The following is a 19687-nucleotide window of genomic DNA, read 5'->3' as shown; positions in this document are numbered from 1 at the left end:
GATAAAGCCATAAACATGTGTATCCGAGTCTTCTATCAAAAGTTACAGCTATTCATATGAAGTTGTACAAAAACGCTTTCTTTCGCCAAGACAGTGCGTTTCTCACTGTTACATGCATTTGAATGGGGAATTCGACCGAAACAAAGTATAAGTTTTCATTATGTGAATAACTTGGAAATCTTAGCTCAAACAGCTGCAAAACCTGTTTTCCCAGCACGGAGACCTTGAGTTCTATAATATAAGGCCATAAACATGTTTGTCTGAGTCTTCTATCAAAAGTTACAGCTATTTATATGAAGTTGTACAAAATAGCTTTCTTTCGCCAAGACAGTGCGTTTCTCACTGTTACATGCATTTGAATGGGGAACTCGACCGAAACAAAGTATAAGTTTTCATTATGTGAATAACTTGGAAATCTTAGCTCAAACAGCTGCAAAACCTGTTTTCCCAGCACGGAGACCTTGAGTTCTATAAGATAAAGCCATAAACATGTGTATCCGAGTCTTCTATCAAAAGTTACAGCTATTTCTATGAAGTTGTACAAAAACGCTTTCTTTCGCCAAGACAGTGCGTTTCTCACTGTTACATGCATTTGAATGGGGAACTCGACCGAAACAAAGTGTAAGTTTTCATTATGTGAATAACTTGGAAATCTTAGCTCAAACAGCTGCAAAACCTGTTTTCCCAGCACGGAGACCTTGAGTTCTATAATATAAGGCCATAAACATGTTTGTCTGAGTCTTCTATCAAAAGTTACAGCTATTTGTATGAAGTTGTACAAAAACGTTTTCTTTCGCCAAGACAGTGCGTTTCTCACTGTTACATGCATTTTGAATGGGGAACTCGACCGAAACAAAGTATAGGTTTTCATTATGTGAATAACTTGGAAATCTTAGCTCAAACAGCTGCAAAACCTGTTTGCCCAGCACGGAGACCTTGAGTTCTATAAGATAAAGCCATAAACATGTGTATCCGAGTCTTCTATCAAAAGTTACAGCTATTTCTATGAAGTTGTACAAAAACGCTTTCTTTCGCCAAGACAGTGCGTTTCTCACTGTTACATGCATTTTGAATGGGGAACTTGACCGAAACAAAGTATAGGTTTTCATTATGTGAATAACTTGGAAATCTTAGCTCAAACAGCTGCAAAACCTGTTTGCCCAGCACGGGAACCTTGAGTTCTATAAGATAAAGCCATAAACATGTTTGTCTGAGTCTTCTATCAAAAGTTACAGCTATTTATATGAAGTTGTACAAAAACGCTTTCTTTCGCCAAGACAGTGCGTTTCTCACTGTTACATGCATTTGAATGGGGAACTCGACCGAAACAAAGTATAAGTTTTCATTATGTGAATAACTTGGAAATCTTAGCTCAAACAGCTGCAAAACCTGTTTGCCCAGCACGGAGACCTTGAGTTCTATAAGATAAAGCCATAAACATGTTTGTCTGAGTCTTCTATCAAAAGTTACAGCTATTTATATGAAGTTGTACAAAATAGCTTTCTTTCGCCAAGACAGTGCGTTTCTCACTGTTACATGCATTTGAATGGGGAACTCGACCGAAACAAAGTATAGGTTTTCATTATGTGAATAACTTGGAAATCTTAGCTCAAACAGCTGCAAAACCTGTTTGCCCAGCACGGAGACCTTGAGTTCTATAAGATAAAGCCATAAACATGTGTATCCGAGTCTTCTATCAAAAGTTACAGCTATTCATATGAAGTTGTACAAAAACGCTTTCTTTCGCCAAGACAGTGCGTTTCTCACTGTTACATGCATTTGAATGGGGAACTCGACCGAAACAAAGTATAGGTTTTCATTATGTGAATAACTTGGAAATCTTAGCTCAAACAGCTGCAAAACCTGTTTTCCCAGCACGGGAACCTTGAGTTCTATAAGATAAAGCCATAAACATGTGTATCCGAGTCTTCTATCAAAAGTTACAGCTATTTCTATGAAGTTGTACAAAAACGCTTTCTTTCGCCAAGACAGTGCGTTTCTCACTGTTACATGCATTTGAATGGGGAACTCGACCGAAACAAAGTATAAGTTTTCATTATGTGAATAACTTGGAAATCTTAGCTCAAACAGCTGCAAAACCTGTTTTCCCAGCACGGAGACCTTGAGTTCTATAAGATAAAGCCATAAACATGTGTATCCGAGTCTTCTATCAAAAGTTACAGCTATTCATATAAAGTTGTACAAAAACGCTTTCTTTCGCCAAGACAGTGCGTTTCTCACTGTTACATGCATTTGAATGGGGAACTCGACCGAAACAAAGTATAAGTTTTCAATATGTGAATAACTTGGAAATCTTAGCTCAAACAGCTGCAAAACCTGGTTTCCCAGCACGGAGATCTTGAGTTCTATAATATAAGGCCATAAACATGTTTGTCTGAGTCTTCTATCAAAAGTTACAGCTATTTCTATGAAGTTGTACAAAATAGCTTTCTTTCGCCAAGACAGTGCGTTTCTCACTGTTACATGCATTTGAATGGGGAACTCGACCGAAACAAAGTATAAGTTTTCATTATGTGAATAACTTGGAAATCTTAGCTCAAACAGCTGCAAAACCTGTTTTCCCAGCACGGAGACCTTGAGTTCTATAAGATAAAGCCATAAACATGTGTATCCGAGTCTTCTATCAAAAGTTACAGCTATTTCTATGAAGTTGTACAAAAACGCTTTCTTTCGCCAAGACAGTGCGTTTCTCACTGTTACATGCATTTGAATGGGGAACTCGACCGAAACAAAGTATAAGTTTTCATTATGTGAATAACTTGGAAATCTTAGCTCAAACAGCTGCAAAACCTGTTTTCCCAGCACGGAGACCTTGAGTTCTATAATATAAGGCCATAAACATGTTTGTCTGAGTCTTCTATCAAAAGTTACAGCTATTTCTATGAAGTTGTACAAAAACGCTTTCTTTCGCCAAGACAGTGCGTTTCTCACTGTTACATGCATTTTGAATGGGGAACTCGACCGAAACAAAGTATAGGTTTTCATTATGTGAATAACTTGGAAATCTTAGCTCAAACAGCTGCAAAACCTGTTTGCCCAGCACGGGAACCTTGAGTTCTATAAGATAAAGCCATAAACATGTGTATCCGAGTCTTCTATCAAAAGTTACAGCTATTCATATGAAGTTGTACAAAAACGCTTTCTTTCGCCAAGACAGTGCGTTTCTCACTGTTACATGCATTTTGAATGGGGAACTTGACCGAAACAAAGTATAGGTTTTCATTATGTGAATAACTTGGAAATCTTAGCTCAAACAGCTGCAAAACCTGTTTGCCCAGCACGGGAAACTTGAGTTCTATAAGATAAAGCCATAAACATGTTTGTCTGAGTCTTCTATCAAAAGTTACAGCTATTTATATGAAGTTGTACAAAAACGCTTTCTTTCGCCAAGACAGTGCGTTTCTCACTGTTACATGCATTTGAATGGGGAACTCGACCGAAACAAAGTATAAGTTTTCATTATGTGAATAACTTGGAAATCTTAGCTCAAACAGCTGCAAAACCTGTTTGCCCAGCACGGAGACCTTGAGTTCTATAAGATAAAGCCATAAACATGTTTGTCTGAGTCTTCTATCAAAAGTTACAGCTATTTATATGAAGTTGTACAAAAACGCTTTCTTTCGCCAAGACAGTGCGTTTCTCACTGTTACATGCATTTGAATGGGGAACTCGACCGAAACAAAGTATAGGTTTTCATTATGTGAATAACTTGGAAATCTTAGCTCAAACAGCTGCAAAACCTGTTTTCCCAGCACGGAGACCTTGAGTTCTATAATATAAGGCCATAAACATGTTTGTCTGAGTCTTCTATCAAAAGTTACAGCTATTTATATGAAGTTGTACAAAATAGCTTTCTTTCGCCAAGACAGTGCGTTTCTCACTGTTACATGCATTTGAATGGGGAACTCGACCGAAACAAAGTATAAGTTTTCATTATGTGAATAACTTGGAAATCTTAGCTCAAACAGCTGCAAAACCTGTTTTCCCAGCACGGAGACCTTGAGTTCTATAATATAAGGCCATAAACATGTTTGTCTGAGTCTTCTATCAAAAGTTACAGCTATTTATATGAAGTTGTACAAAATAGCTTTCTTTCGCCAAGACAGTGCGTTTCTCACTGTTACATGCATTTGAATGGGGAACTCGACCGAAACAAAGTATAAGTTTTCATTATGTGAATAACTTGGAAATCTTAGCTCAAACAGCTGCAAAACCTGTTTTCCCAGCACGGAGACCTTGAGTTCTATAAGATAAAGCCATAAACATGTGTATCCGAGTCTTCTATCAAAAGTTACAGCTATTTCTATGAAGTTGTACAAAAACGCTTTCTTTCGCCAAGACAGTGCGTTTCTCACTGTTACATGCATTTGAATGGGGAACTCGACCGAAACAAAGTGTAAGTTTTCATTATGTGAATAACTTGGAAATCTTAGCTCAAACAGCTGCAAAACCTGTTTTCCCAGCACGGAGACCTTGAGTTCTATAATATAAGGCCATAAACATGTTTGTCTGAGTCTTCTATCAAAAGTTACAGCTATTTGTATGAAGTTGTACAAAAACGTTTTCTTTCGCCAAGACAGTGCGTTTCTCACTGTTACATGCATTTTGAATGGGGAACTCGACCGAAACAAAGTATAGGTTTTCATTATGTGAATAACTTGGAAATCTTAGCTCAAACAGCTGCAAAACCTGTTTGCCCAGCACGGAGACCTTGAGTTCTATAAGATAAAGCCATAAACATGTGTATCCGAGTCTTCTATCAAAAGTTACAGCTATTTCTATGAAGTTGTACAAAAACGCTTTCTTTCGCCAAGACAGTGCGTTTCTCACTGTTACATGCATTTTGAATGGGGAACTTGACCGAAACAAAGTATAGGTTTTCATTATGTGAATAACTTGGAAATCTTAGCTCAAACAGCTGCAAAACCTGTTTGCCCAGCACGGGAACCTTGAGTTCTATAAGATAAAGCCATAAACATGTTTGTCTGAGTCTTCTATCAAAAGTTACAGCTATTTATATGAAGTTGTACAAAAACGCTTTCTTTCGCCAAGACAGTGCGTTTCTCACTGTTACATGCATTTGAATGGGGAACTCGACCGAAACAAAGTATAAGTTTTCATTATGTGAATAACTTGGAAATCTTAGCTCAAACAGCTGCAAAACCTGTTTGCCCAGCACGGAGACCTTGAGTTCTATAAGATAAAGCCATAAACATGTTTGTCTGAGTCTTCTATCAAAAGTTACAGCTATTTATATGAAGTTGTACAAAATAGCTTTCTTTCGCCAAGACAGTGCGTTTCTCACTGTTACATGCATTTGAATGGGGAACTCGACCGAAACAAAGTATAGGTTTTCATTATGTGAATAACTTGGAAATCTTAGCTCAAACAGCTGCAAAACCTGTTTGCCCAGCACGGAGACCTTGAGTTCTATAAGATAAAGCCATAAACATGTTTGTCTGAGTCTTCTATCAAAAGTTACAGCTATTTCTATGAAGTTGTACAAAAACGCTTTCTTTCGCCAAGACAGTGCGTTTCTCACTGTTACATGCATTTGAATGGGGAACTCGACCGAAACAAAGTATAAGTTTTCAATATGTGAATAACTTGGAAATCTTAGCTCAAACAGCTGCAAAACCTGTTTTCCCAGCACGGAGACCTTGAGTTCTATAAGATAAAGCCATAAACATGTGTATCCGAGTCTTCTATCAAAAGTTACAGCTATTCATATAAAGTTGTACAAAAACGCTTTCTTTCGCCAAGACAGTGCGTTTCTCACTGTTACATGCATTTGAATGGGGAACTCGACCGAAACAAAGTATAAGTTTTCAATATGTGAATAACTTGGAAATCTTAGCTCAAACAGCTGCAAAACCTGGTTTCCCAGCACGGAGATCTTGAGTTCTATAATATAAGGCCATAAACATGTTTGTCTGAGTCTTCTATCAAAAGTTACAGCTATTTCTATGAAGTTGTACAAAATAGCTTTCTTTCGCCAAGACAGTGCGTTTCTCACTGTTACATGCATTTGAATGGGGAACTCGACCGAAACAAAGTATAAGTTTTCATTATGTGAATAACTTGGAAATCTTAGCTCAAACAGCTGCAAAACCTGTTTTCCCAGCACGGAGACCTTGAGTTCTATAAGATAAAGCCATAAACATGTGTATCCGAGTCTTCTATCAAAAGTTACAGCTATTTCTATGAAGTTGTACAAAAACGCTTTCTTTCGCCAAGACAGTGCGTTTCTCACTGTTACATGCATTTGAATGGGGAACTCGACCGAAACAAAGTATAAGTTTTCATTATGTGAATAACTTGGAAATCTTAGCTCAAACAGCTGCAAAACCTGTTTTCCCAGCACGGAGACCTTGAGTTCTATAATATAAGGCCATAAACATGTTTGTCTGAGTCTTCTATCAAAAGTTACAGCTATTTCTATGAAGTTGTACAAAAACGCTTTCTTTCGCCAAGACAGTGCGTTTCTCACTGTTACATGCATTTTGAATGGGGAACTCGACCGAAACAAAGTATAGGTTTTCATTATGTGAATAACTTGGAAATCTTAGCTCAAACAGCTGCAAAACCTGTTTGCCCAGCACGGGAACCTTGAGTTCTATAAGATAAAGCCATAAACATGTGTATCCGAGTCTTCTATCAAAAGTTACAGCTATTCATATGAAGTTGTACAAAAACGCTTTCTTTCGCCAAGACAGTGCGTTTCTCACTGTTACATGCATTTTGAATGGGGAACTTGACCGAAACAAAGTATAGGTTTTCATTATGTGAATAACTTGGAAATCTTAGCTCAAACAGCTGCAAAACCTGTTTGCCCAGCACGGGAAACTTGAGTTCTATAAGATAAAGCCATAGACATGTTTGTCTGAGTCTTCTATCAAAAGTTACAGCTATTTATATGAAGTTGTACAAAAACGCTTTCTTTCGCCAAGACAGTGCGTTTCTCACTGTTACATGCATTTGAATGGGGAACTCGACCGAAACAAAGTATAAGTTTTCATTATGTGAATAACTTGGAAATCTTAGCTCAAACAGCTGCAAAACCTGTTTGCCCAGCACGGAGACCTTGAGTTCTATAAGATAAAGCCATAAACATGTTTGTCTGAGTCTTCTATCAAAAGTTACAGCTATTTATATGAAGTTGTACAAAATAGCTTTCTTTCGCCAAGACAGTGCGTTTCTCACTGTTACATGCATTTGAATGGGGAACTCGACCGAAACAAAGTATAGGTTTTCATTATGTGAATAACTTGGAAATCTTAGCTCAAACAGCTGCAAAACCTGTTTTCCCAGCACGGAGACCTTGAGTTCTATAATATAAGGCCATAAACATGTTTGTCTGAGTCTTCTATCAAAAGTTACAGCTATTTATATGAAGTTGTACAAAATAGCTTTCTTTCGCCAAGACAGTGCGTTTCTCACTGTTACATGCATTTGAATGGGGAACTCGACCGAAACAAAGTATAAGTTTTCATTATGTGAATAACTTGGAAATCTTAGCTCAAACAGCTGCAAAACCTGTTTTCCCAGCACGGAGACCTTGAGTTCTATAAGATAAAGCCATAAACATGTGTATCCGAGTCTTCTATCAAAAGTTACAGCTATTTCTATGAAGTTGTACAAAAACGCTTTCTTTCGCCAAGACAGTGCGTTTCTCACTGTTACATGCATTTGAATGGGGAACTCGACCGAAACAAAGTGTAAGTTTTCATTATGTGAATAACTTGGAAATCTTAGCTCAAACAGCTGCAAAACCTGTTTTCCCAGCACGGAGACCTTGAGTTCTATAATATAAGGCCATAAACATGTTTGTCTGAGTCTTCTATCAAAAGTTACAGCTATTTGTATGAAGTTGTACAAAAACGTTTTCTTTCGCCAAGACAGTGCGTTTCTCACTGTTACATGCATTTTGAATGGGGAACTCGACCGAAACAAAGTATAGGTTTTCATTATGTGAATAACTTGGAAATCTTAGCTCAAACAGCTGCAAAACCTGTTTGCCCAGCACGGAGACCTTGAGTTCTATAAGATAAAGCCATAAACATGTGTATCCGAGTCTTCTATCAAAAGTTACAGCTATTTCTATGAAGTTGTACAAAAACGCTTTCTTTCGCCAAGACAGTGCGTTTCTCACTGTTACATGCATTTTGAATGGGGAACTTGACCGAAACAAAGTATAGGTTTTCATTATGTGAATAACTTGGAAATCTTAGCTCAAACAGCTGCAAAACCTGTTTGCCCAGCACGGGAACCTTGAGTTCTATAAGATAAAGCCATAAACATGTTTGTCTGAGTCTTCTATCAAAAGTTACAGCTATTTATATGAAGTTGTACAAAAACGCTTTCTTTCGCCAAGACAGTGCGTTTCTCACTGTTACATGCATTTGAATGGGGAACTCGACCGAAACAAAGTATAAGTTTTCATTATGTGAATAACTTGGAAATCTTAGCTCAAACAGCTGCAAAACCTGTTTGCCCAGCACGGAGACCTTGAGTTCTATAAGATAAAGCCATAAACATGTTTGTCTGAGTCTTCTATCAAAAGTTACAGCTATTTATATGAAGTTGTACAAAAACGCTTTCTTTCGCCAAGACAGTGCGTTTCTCACTGTTACATGCATTTGAATGGGGAACTCGACCGAAACAAAGTATAGGTTTTCATTATGTGAATAACTTGGAAATCTTAGCTCAAACAGCTGCAAAACCTGTTTTCCCAGCACGGGAACCTTGAGTTCTATAAGATAAAGCCATAAACATGTGTATCCGAGTCTTCTATCAAAAGTTACAGCTATTTCTATGAAGTTGTACAAAAACGCTTTCTTTCGCCAAGACAGTGCGTTTCTCACTGTTACATGCATTTGAATGGGGAACTCGACCGAAACAAAGTATAAGTTTTCATTATGTGAATAACTTGGAAATCTTAGCTCAAACAGCTGCAAAACCTGTTTTCCCAGCACGGAGACCTTGAGTTCTATAAGATAAAGCCATAAACATGTGTATCCGAGTCTTCTATCGAAAGTTACAGCTATTCATATAAAGTTGTACAAAAACGCTTTCTTTCGCCAAGACAGTGCGTTTCTCACTGTTACATGCATTTGAATGGGGAACTCGACCGAAACAAAGTATAAGTTTTCATTATGTGAATAACTTGGAAATCTTAGCTCAAACAGCTGCAAAACCTGTTTTCCCAGCACGGAGACCTTGAGTTCTATAATATAAGGCCATAAACATGTTTGTCTGAGTCTTCTATCAAAAGTTACAGCTATTTCTATGAAGTTGTACAAAAACGCTTTCTTTCGCCAAGACAGTGCGTTTCTCACTGTTACATGCATTTTGAATGGGGAACTCGACCGAAACAAAGTATAGGTTTTCATTATGTGAATAACTTGGAAATCTTAGCTCAAACAGCTGCAAAACCTGTTTGCCCAGCACGGGAACCTTGAGTTCTATAAGATAAAGCCATAAACATGTGTATCCGAGTCTTCTATCAAAAGTTACAGCTATTCATATGAAGTTGTACAAAAACGCTTTCTTTCGCCAAGACAGTGCGTTTCTCACTGTTACATGCATTTTGAATGGGGAACTTGACCGAAACAAAGTATAGGTTTTCATTATGTGAATAACTTGGAAATCTTAGCTCAAACAGCTGCAAAACCTGTTTGCCCAGCACGGGAACCTTGAGTTCTATAAGATAAAGCCATAAACATGTTTGTCTGAGTCTTCTATCAAAAGTTACAGCTATTTATATGAAGTTGTACAAAAACGCTTTCTTTCGCCAAGACAGTGCGTTTCTCACTGTTACATGCATTTGAATGGGGAACTCGACCGAAACAAAGTATAGGTTTTCATTATGTGAATAACTTGGAAATCTTAGCTCAAACAGCTGCAAAACCTGTTTGCCCAGCACGGGAACCTTGAGTTCTATAAGATAAAGCCATAAACATGTGTATCCGAGTCTTCTATCAAAAGTTACAGCTATTCATATGAAGTTGTACAAAAACGCTTTCTTTCGCCAAGACAGTGCGTTTCTCACTGTTACATGCATTTGAATGGGGAACTCGACCGAAACAAAGTATAGGTTTTCATTATGTGAATAACTTGGAAATCTTAGCTCAAACAGCTGCAAAACCTGTTTTCCCAGCACGGGAACCTTGAGTTCTATAAGATAAAGCCATAAACATGTGTATCCGAGTCTTCTATCAAAAGTTACAGCTATTTCTATGAAGTTGTACAAAATAGCTTTCTTTCGCCAAGACAGTGCGTTTCTCACTGTTACATGCATTTGAATGGGGAACTCGACCGAAACAAAGTATAAGTTTTCATTATGTGAATAACTTGGAAATCTTAGCTCAAACAGCTGCAAAACCTGTTTTCCCAGCACGGGAACCTTGAGTTCTATAAGATAAAGCCATAAACATGTGTATCCGAGTCTTCTATCAAAAGTTACAGCTATTTCTATGAAGTTGTACAAAAACGCTTTCTTTCGCCAAGACAGTGCGTTTCTCACTGTTACATGCATTTGAATGGGGAACTCGACCGAAACAAAGTATAGGTTTTCATTATGTGAATAACTTGGAAATCTTAGCTCAAACAGCTGCAAAACCTGTTTTCCCAGCACGGGAACCTTGAGTTCTATAAGATAAAGCCATAAACATGTGTATCCGAGTCTTCTATCAAAAGTTACAGCTATTTCTATGAAGTTGTACAAAATAGCTTTCTTTCGCCAAGACAGTGCGTTTCTCACTGTTACATGCATTTGAATGGGGAACTCGACCGAAACAAAGTATAAGTTTTCATTATGTGAATAACTTGGAAATCTTAGCTCAAACAGCTGCAAAACCTGTTTTCCCAGCACGGAGACCTTGAGTTCTATAAGATAAAGCCATAAACATGTGTATCCGAGTCTTCTATCAAAAGTTACAGCTATTTCTATGAAGTTGTACAAAAACGCTTTCTTTCGCCAAGACAGTGCGTTTCTCACTGTTACATGCATTTGAATGGGGAACTCGACCGAAACAAAGTATAAGTTTTCATTATGTGAATAACTTGGAAATCTTAGCTCAAACAGCTGCAAAACCTGTTTTCCCAGCACGGAGACCTTGAGTTCTATAATATAAGGCCATAAACATGTTTGTCTGAGTCTTCTATCAAAAGTTACAGCTATTTCTATGAAGTTGTACAAAAACGCTTTCTTTCGCCAAGACAGTGCGTTTCTCACTGTTACATGCATTTTGAATGGGGAACTCGACCGAAACAAAGTATAGGTTTTCATTATGTGAATAACTTGGAAATCTTAGCTCAAACAGCTGCAAAACCTGTTTGCCCAGCACGGGAACCTTGAGTTCTATAAGATAAAGCCATAAACATGTGTATCCGAGTCTTCTATCAAAAGTTACAGCTATTCATATGAAGTTGTACAAAAACGCTTTCTTTCGCCAAGACAGTGCGTTTCTCACTGTTACATGCATTTGAATGGGGAACTCGACCGAAACAAAGTATAAGTTTTCATTATGTGAATAACTTGGAAATCTTAGCTCAAACAGCTGCAAAACCTGTTTTCCCAGCACGGAGACCTTGAGTTCTATAATATAAGGCCATAAACATGTTTGTCTGAGTCTTCTATCAAAAGTTACAGCTATTTCTATGAAGTTGTACAAAAACGTTTTCTTTCGCCAAGACAGTGCGTTTCTCACTGTTACATGCATTTTGAATGGGGAACTCGACCGAAACAAAGTATAGGTTTTCATTATGTGAATAACTTGGAAATCTTAGCTCAAACAGCTGCAAAACCTGTTTGCCCAGCACGGAGACCTTGAGTTCTATAAGATAAAGCCATAAACATGTGTATCCGAGTCTTCTATCAAAAGTTACAGCTATTCATATGAAGTTGTACAAAAACGCTTTCTTTCGCCAAGACAGTGCGTTTCTCACTGTTACATGCATTTGAATGGGGAACTCGACCGAAACAAAGTATAAGTTTTCATTATGTGAATAACTTGGAAATCTTAGCTCAAACAGCTGCAAAACCTGTTTTCCCAGCACGGAGACCTTGAGTTCTATAAGATAAAGCCATAAACATGTGTATCCGAGTCTTCTATCAAAAGTTACAGCTATTTCTATGAAGTTGTACAAAAACGCTTTCTTTCACCAAGACAGTGCGTTTCTCACTGTTACATGCATTTTGAATGGGGAACTTGACCGAAACAAAGTATAGGTTTTCATTATGTGAATAACTTGGAAATCTTAGCTCAAACAGCTGCAAAACCTGTTTGCCCAGCACGGGAACCTTGAGTTCTATAAGATAAAGCCATAAACATGTTTGTCTGAGTCTTCTATCAAAAGTTACAGCTATTTCTATGAAGTTGTACAAAAACGCTTTCTTTCGCCAAGACAGTGCGTTTCTCACTGTTACATGCATTTGAATGGGGAACTCGACCGAAACAAAGTATAAGTTTTCATTATGTGAATAACTTGGAAATCTTAGCTCAAACAGCTGCAAAACCTGTTTGCCCAGCACGGAGACCTTGAGTTCTATAAGATAAAGCCATAAACATGTTTGTCTGAGTCTTCTATCAAAAGTTACAGCTATTCATATGAAGTTGTACAAAAACGCTTTCTTTCGCCAAGACAGTGCGTTTCTCACTGTTACATGCATTTGAATGGGGAACTCGACCGAAACAAAGTATAGGTTTTCATTATGTGAATAACTTGGAAATCTTAGCTCAAACAGCTGCAAAACCTGTTTTCCCAGCACGGGAACCTTGAGTTCTATAAGATAAAGCCATAAACATGTGTATCCGAGTCTTCTATCAAAAGTTACAGCTATTTCTATGAAGTTGTACAAAAACGCTTTCTTTCGCCAAGACAGTGCGTTTCTCACTGTTACATGCATTTTGAATGGGGAACTCGACCGAAACAAAGTATAGGTTTTCATTATGTGAATAACTTGGAAATCTTAGCTCAAACAGCTGCAAAACCTGTTTTCCCAGCACGGGAACCTTGAGTTCTATAAGATAAAGCCATAAACATGTGTATCAGAGTCTTCTATCAAAAGTTACAGCTATTCATATGAAGTTGTACAAAAACGCTTTCTTTCGCCAAGACAGTGCGTTTCTCACTGTTACATGCATTTGAATGGGGAACTCGACCGAAACAAAGTATAAGTTTTCATTATGTGAATAACTTGGAAATCTTAGCTCAAACAGCTGCAAAACCTGTTTTCCCAGCACGGAGACCTTGAGTTCTATAATATAAGGCCATAAACATGTTTGTCTGAGTCTTCTATCAAAAGTTACAGCTATTTCTATGAAGTTGTAGAAAAACGTTTTCTTTCGCCAAGACAGTGTGTTTCTCACTGTTACATGCATTTTGAATGGGGAACTCGACCGAAACAAAGTATAGGTTTTCATTATGTGAATAACTTGGAAATCTTAGCTCAAACAGCTGCAAAACCTGTTTGCCCAGCACGGAGACCTTGAGTTCTATAAGATAAAGCCATAAACATGTGTATCCGAGTCTTCTATCAAAAGTTACAGCTATTTCTATGAAGTTGTACAAAAACGCTTTCTTTCGCCAAGACAGTGCGTTTCTCACTGTTACATGCATTTGAATGGGGAACTCGACCGAAACAAAGTATAAGTGTTCATTATGTGAATAACTTGGAAATATTAGCTCAAACAGCTGCAAAACCTGTTTTCCCAGCACAGAGACCTTGAGTTCTATAAGATAAAGCCATAAACATGTTTGTCTGAGTCTTCTATCAAAAGTTACAGCTATTTCTATGAAGTTGTACAAAAACGTTTTCTTTCGCCAAGACAGTGTGTTTCTCACTGTTACATGCATTTTGAATGGGGAACTCGACCGAAACAAAGTATAAGTTTTCATTATGTGAATAACTTGGAAATCTTAGCTCAAACAGCTGCAAAACCTGTTTTCCCAGCACGTAGACCTTGAGTTCTATAAGATAAAGCCATAAACATGTTTGTCTGAGTCTTCTATCAAAAGTTACAGCTATTTATATGAAGTTGTACAAAAACGCTTTCTTTCGCCAAGACAGTGCGTTTCTCACTGTTACATGCATTTGAATGGGGAACTCGACCGAAACAAAGTATAGGTTTTCATTATGTGAATAACTTGGAAATCTTAGCTCAAACAGCTGCAAAACCTGTTTGCCCAGCACGGGAAACTTGAGTTCTATAAGATAAAGCCATAAACATGTGTATCCGAGTCTTCTATCAAAAGTTACAGCTATTTATATGAAGTTGTACAAAAACGCTTTCTTTCGCCAAGACAGTGCGTTTCTCACTGTTACATGCATTTGAATGGGGAACTCGACCGAAACAAAGTATAGGTTTTCATTATGTGAATAACTTGGAAATCTTAGCTCAAACAGCTGCAAAACCTGTTTGACCAGCACAGAGACCTTGAGTTCTATAATATAAGGCCATAAACATGTTTGTCTGAGTCTTCTATCAAAAGTTACAGCTATTTCTATGAAGTTGTACAAAATAGCTTTCTTTCGCCAAGACAGTGCGTTTCTCACTGTTACATGCATTTGAATGGGGAACTCGACCGAAACAAAGTATAGGTTTTCATTATGTGAATAACTTGGAAATCTTAGCTCAAACAGCTGCAAAACCTGTTTGCCCAGCACGGGAAACTTGAGTTCTATAAGATAAAGCCATAAACATGTGTATCCGAGTCTTCTATCAAAAGTTACAGCTATTTCTATGAAGTTGTACAAAAACGCTTTCTTTCGCCAAGACAGTGCGTTTCTCACTGTTACATGCATTTGAATGGGGAACTCGACCGAAACAAAGTATAGGTTTTCATTATGTGAATAACTTGGAAATCTTAGCTCAAACAGCTGCAAAACCTATTTGCCCAGCACGGAGACCTTGAGTTCTATAAGATAAAGCCATAAACATGTGTATCCGAGTCTTCTATCAAAAGTTACAGCTATTTATATGAAGTTGTACAAAAACGCTTTCTTTCGCCAAGACAGTGCGTTTCTCACTGTTACATGCATTTGAATGGGGAACTCGACCGAAAAAAAGTATAAGTTTTCATTATGTGAATAACTTGGAAATCTTAGCTCAAACAGCTGCAAAACCTGTTTGCCCAGCACGGAGACCTTGAGTTCTATAAGATAAAGCCATAAACATGTGTATCAAAGTCTTCTATCAAAAGTTACAGCTATTTATATGAAGTTGTACAAAAACGCTTTCTTTCGCCAAGACAGTGCGTTTCTGCCTGTTACATGCATTTGAATGGGGAACTCGACCGAAACAAAGTATAGGTTTTCATTATGTGAATAACTTGGAAATCTTAGCTCAAACAGCTGCAAAACCTATTTGCCCAGCACGGAGACCTTGAGTTCTATAAGATAAAGCCATAAACATGTGTATCCGAGTCTTCTATCAAAAGTTACAGCTATTTATATGAAGTTGTACAAAAACGCTTTCTTTCGCCAAGACAGTGCGTTTCTCACTGTTACATGCATTTGAATGGGGAACTCGACCGAAACAAAGTATAAGTTTTCATTATGTGAATAACTTGGAAATCTTAGCTCAAACAGCTGCAAAACCTGTTTGCCCAGCACGGAGACCTTGAGTTCTATAAGATAAAGCCATAAACATGTGTATCCGAGTCTTCTATCAAAAGTTACAGCTATTTATATGAAGTTGTACAAAAACGCTTTCTTTCGCCAAGACAGTGCGTTTCTCACTGTTACATGCATTTGAATGGGGAACTCGACCGAAAAAAAGTATAAGTTTTCATTATGTGAATAACTTGGAAATCTTAGCTCAAACAGCTGCAAAACCTGTTTTCCCAGCACGGAGACCTTGAGTTCTATAATATAAGGCCATAAACATGTTTGTCTGAGTCTTCTATCAAAAGTTACAGCTATTTATATGAAGTTGTACAAAATAGCTTTCTTTCGCCAAGACAGTGCGTTTCTCACTGTTACATGCATTTGAATGGGGAACTCGACCGAAACAAAGTATAGGTTTTCATTATGTGAATAACTTGGAAATCTTAGCTCAAACAGCTGCAAAACCTGTTTTCCCAGCACGGAGACCTTGAGTTCTATAAGATAAAGCCATAAACATGTTTGTCTGAGTCTTCTATCAAAAGTTACAGCTATTTATATGAAGTTGTACAAAAACGCTTTCTTTCGCCAAGACAGTGCGTTTCTCACTGTTACATGCATTTGAATGGGGAACTCGACCGAAACAAAGTATAAGTTTTCATTATGTGAATAACTTGGAAATCTTAGCTCAAACAGCTGCAAAACCTGTTTGCCCAGCACGGGAAACTTGAGTTCTATAAGATAAAGCCATAAACATGTGTATCCGAGTCTTCTATCAAAAGTTACAGCTATTTATATGAAGTTGTACAAAAACGTTTTCTTTCGCCAAGACAGTGTGTTTCTCACTGTTACATGCATTTTGAATGGGGAACTCGACCGAAACAAAGTATAGGTTTTCATTATGTGAATAACTTGGAAATCTTAGCTCAAACAGCTGCAAAACCTGTTTGACCAGCACGGAGACCTTGAGTTCTATAATATAAGGCCATAAACATGTTTGTCTGAGTCTTCTATCAAAAGTTACAGCTATTTCTATGAAGTTGTACAAAAACGCTTTCTTTCGCCAAGACAGTGCGTTTCTCACTGTTACATGCATTTTGAATGGGGAACTCGACCGAAACAAAGTATAGGTTTTCATTATGTGAATAACTTGGAAATCTTAGCTCAAACAGCTGCAAAACCTGTTTTCCCAGCACGGGAACCTTGAGTTATATAAGATAAAGCCATAAACATGTGTATCAGAGTCTTCTATCAAAAGTTACAGCTATTCATATGAAGTTGTACAAAAACGCTTTCTTTCGCCAAGACAGTGCGTTTCTCACTGTTACATGCATTTGAATGGGGAACTCGACCGAAACAAAGTATAAGTTTTCATTATGTGAATAACTTGGAAATCTTAGCTCAAACAGCTGCAAAACCTGTTTTCCCAGCACGGAGACCTTGAGTTCTATAATATAAGGCCATAAACATGTTTGTCTGAGTCTTCTATCAAAAGTTACAGCTATTTCTATGAAGTTGTAGAAAAACGTTTTCTTTCGCCAAGACAGTGTGTTTCTCACTGTTACATGCATTTTGAATGGGGAACTCGACCGAAACAAAGTATAGGTTTTCATTATGTGAATAACTTGGAAATCTTAGCTCAAACAGCTGCAAAACCTGTTTGCCCAGCACGGAGACCTTGAGTTCTATAAGATAAAGCCATAAACATGTGTATCCGAGTCTTCTATCAAAAGTTACAGCTATTTCTATGAAGTTGTACAAAAACGCTTTCTTTCGCCAAGACAGTGCGTTTCTCACTGTTACATGCATTTGAATGGGGAACTCGACCGAAACAAAGTATAAGTTTTCATTATGTGAATAACTTGGAAATATTAGCTCAAACAGCTGCAAAACCTGTTTTCCCAGCACAGAGACCTTGAGTTCTATAAGATAAAGCCATAAACATGTTTGTCTGAGTCTTCTATCAAAAGTTACAGCTATTTCTATGAAGTTGTACAAAAACGTTTTCTTTCGCCAAGACAGTGTGTTTCTCACTGTTACATGCATTTTGAATGGGGAACTCGACCGAAACAAAGTATAGGTTTTCATTATGTGAATAACTTGGAAATCTTAGCTCAAACAGCTGCAAAACCTGTTTTCCCAGCACGTAGACCTTGAGTTCTATAAGATAAAGCCATAAACATGTTTGTCTGAGTCTTCTATCAAAAGTTACAGCTATTTATATGAAGTTGTACAAAAACGCTTTCTTTCGCCAAGACAGTGCGTTTCTCACTGTTACATGCATTTGAATGGGGAACTCGACCGAAACAAAGTATAGGTTTTCATTATGTGAATAACTTGGAAATCTTAGCTCAAACAGCTGCAAAACCTGTTTGCCCAGCACGGGAAACTTGAGTTCTATAAGATAAAGCCATAAACATGTGTATCCGAGTCTTCTATCAAAAGTTACAGCTATTTCTATGAAGTTGTACAAAAACGCTTTCTTTCGCCAAGACAGTGCGTTTCTCACTGTTACATGCATTTGAATGGGGAACTCGACCGAAACAAAGTATAGGTTTTCATTATGTGAATAACTTGGAAATCTTAGCTCAAACAGCTGCAAAACCTATTTGCCCAGCACGGAGACCTTGAGTTCTATAAGATAAAGCCATAAACATGTGTATCAAAGTCTTCTATCAAAAGTTACAGCTATTTATATGAAGTTGTACAAAAACGCTTTCTTTCGCCAAGACAGTGCGTTTCTGCCTGTTACATGCATTTGAATGGGGAACTCGACCGAAACAAAGTATAGGTTTTCATTATGTGAATAACTTGGAAATCTTAGCTCAAACAGCTGCAAAACCTATTTGCCCAGCACGGAGACCTTGAGTTCTATAAGATAAAGCCATAAACATGTGTATCCGAGTCTTCTATCAAAAGTTACAGCTATTTATATGAAGTTGTACAAAAACGCTTTCTTTCGCCAAGACAGTGCGTTTCTCACTGTTACATGCATTTGAATGGGGAACTCGACCGAAACAAAGTATAAGTTTTCATTATGTGAATAACTTGGAAATATTAGCTCAAACAGCTGCAAAACCTGTTTTCCCAGCACAGAGACCTTGAGTTCTATAAGATAAAGCCATAAACATGTGTATCCGAGTCTTCTATCAAAAGTTACAGCTATTTATATGAAGTTGTACAAAAACGCTTTCTTTCGCCAAGACAGTGCGTTTCTCACTGTTACATGCATTTGAATGGGGAACTCGACCGAAACAAAGTATAAGTTTTCATTATGTGAATAACTTGGAAATATTAGCTCAAACAGCTGCAAAACCTGTTTTCCCAGCACAGAGACCTTGAGTTCTATAAGATAAAGCCATAAACATGTTTGTCTGAGTCTTCTATCAAAAGTTACAGCTATTTCTATGAAGTTGTACAAAAACGTTTTCTTTCGCCAAGACAGTGTGTTTCTCACTGTTACATGCATTTTGAATGGGGAACTCGACCGAAACAAAGTATAGGTTTTCATTATGTGAATAACTTGGAAATCTTAGCTCAAACAGCTGCAAAACCTGTTTTCCCAGCACGTAGACCTTGAGTTCTATAAGATAAAGCCATAAACATGTTTGTCTGAGTCTTCTATCAAAAGTTACAGCTATTTATATGAAGTTGTACAAAAACGCTTTCTTTCGCCAAGACAGTGCGTTTCTCACTGTTACATGCATTTGAATGGGGAACTCGACCGAAACAAAGTATAGGTTTTCATTATGTGAATAACTTGGAAATCTTAGCTCAAACAGCTGCAAAACCTGTTTGCCCAGCACGGGAAACTTGAGTTCTATAAGATAAAGCCATAAACATGTGTATCCGAGTCTTCTATCAAAAGTTACAGCTATTTATATGAAGTTGTACAAAAACGCTTTCTTTCGCCAAGACAGTGCGTTTCTCACTGTTACATGCATTTGAATGGGGAACTCGACCGAAACAAAGTATAGGTTTTCATTATGTGAATAACTTGGAAATCTTAGCTCAAACAGCTGCAAAACCTGTTTGACCAGCACGGAGACCTTGAGT

Source organism: Aulonocara stuartgranti, assembly GCF_965226115.1.
Source record: "Aulonocara stuartgranti genome assembly, chromosome: 13".
NCBI lineage: Eukaryota > Metazoa > Chordata > Actinopteri > Cichliformes > Cichlidae > Aulonocara > Aulonocara stuartgranti.
Note: the sequence above shows the minus strand (reverse complement) of the source record.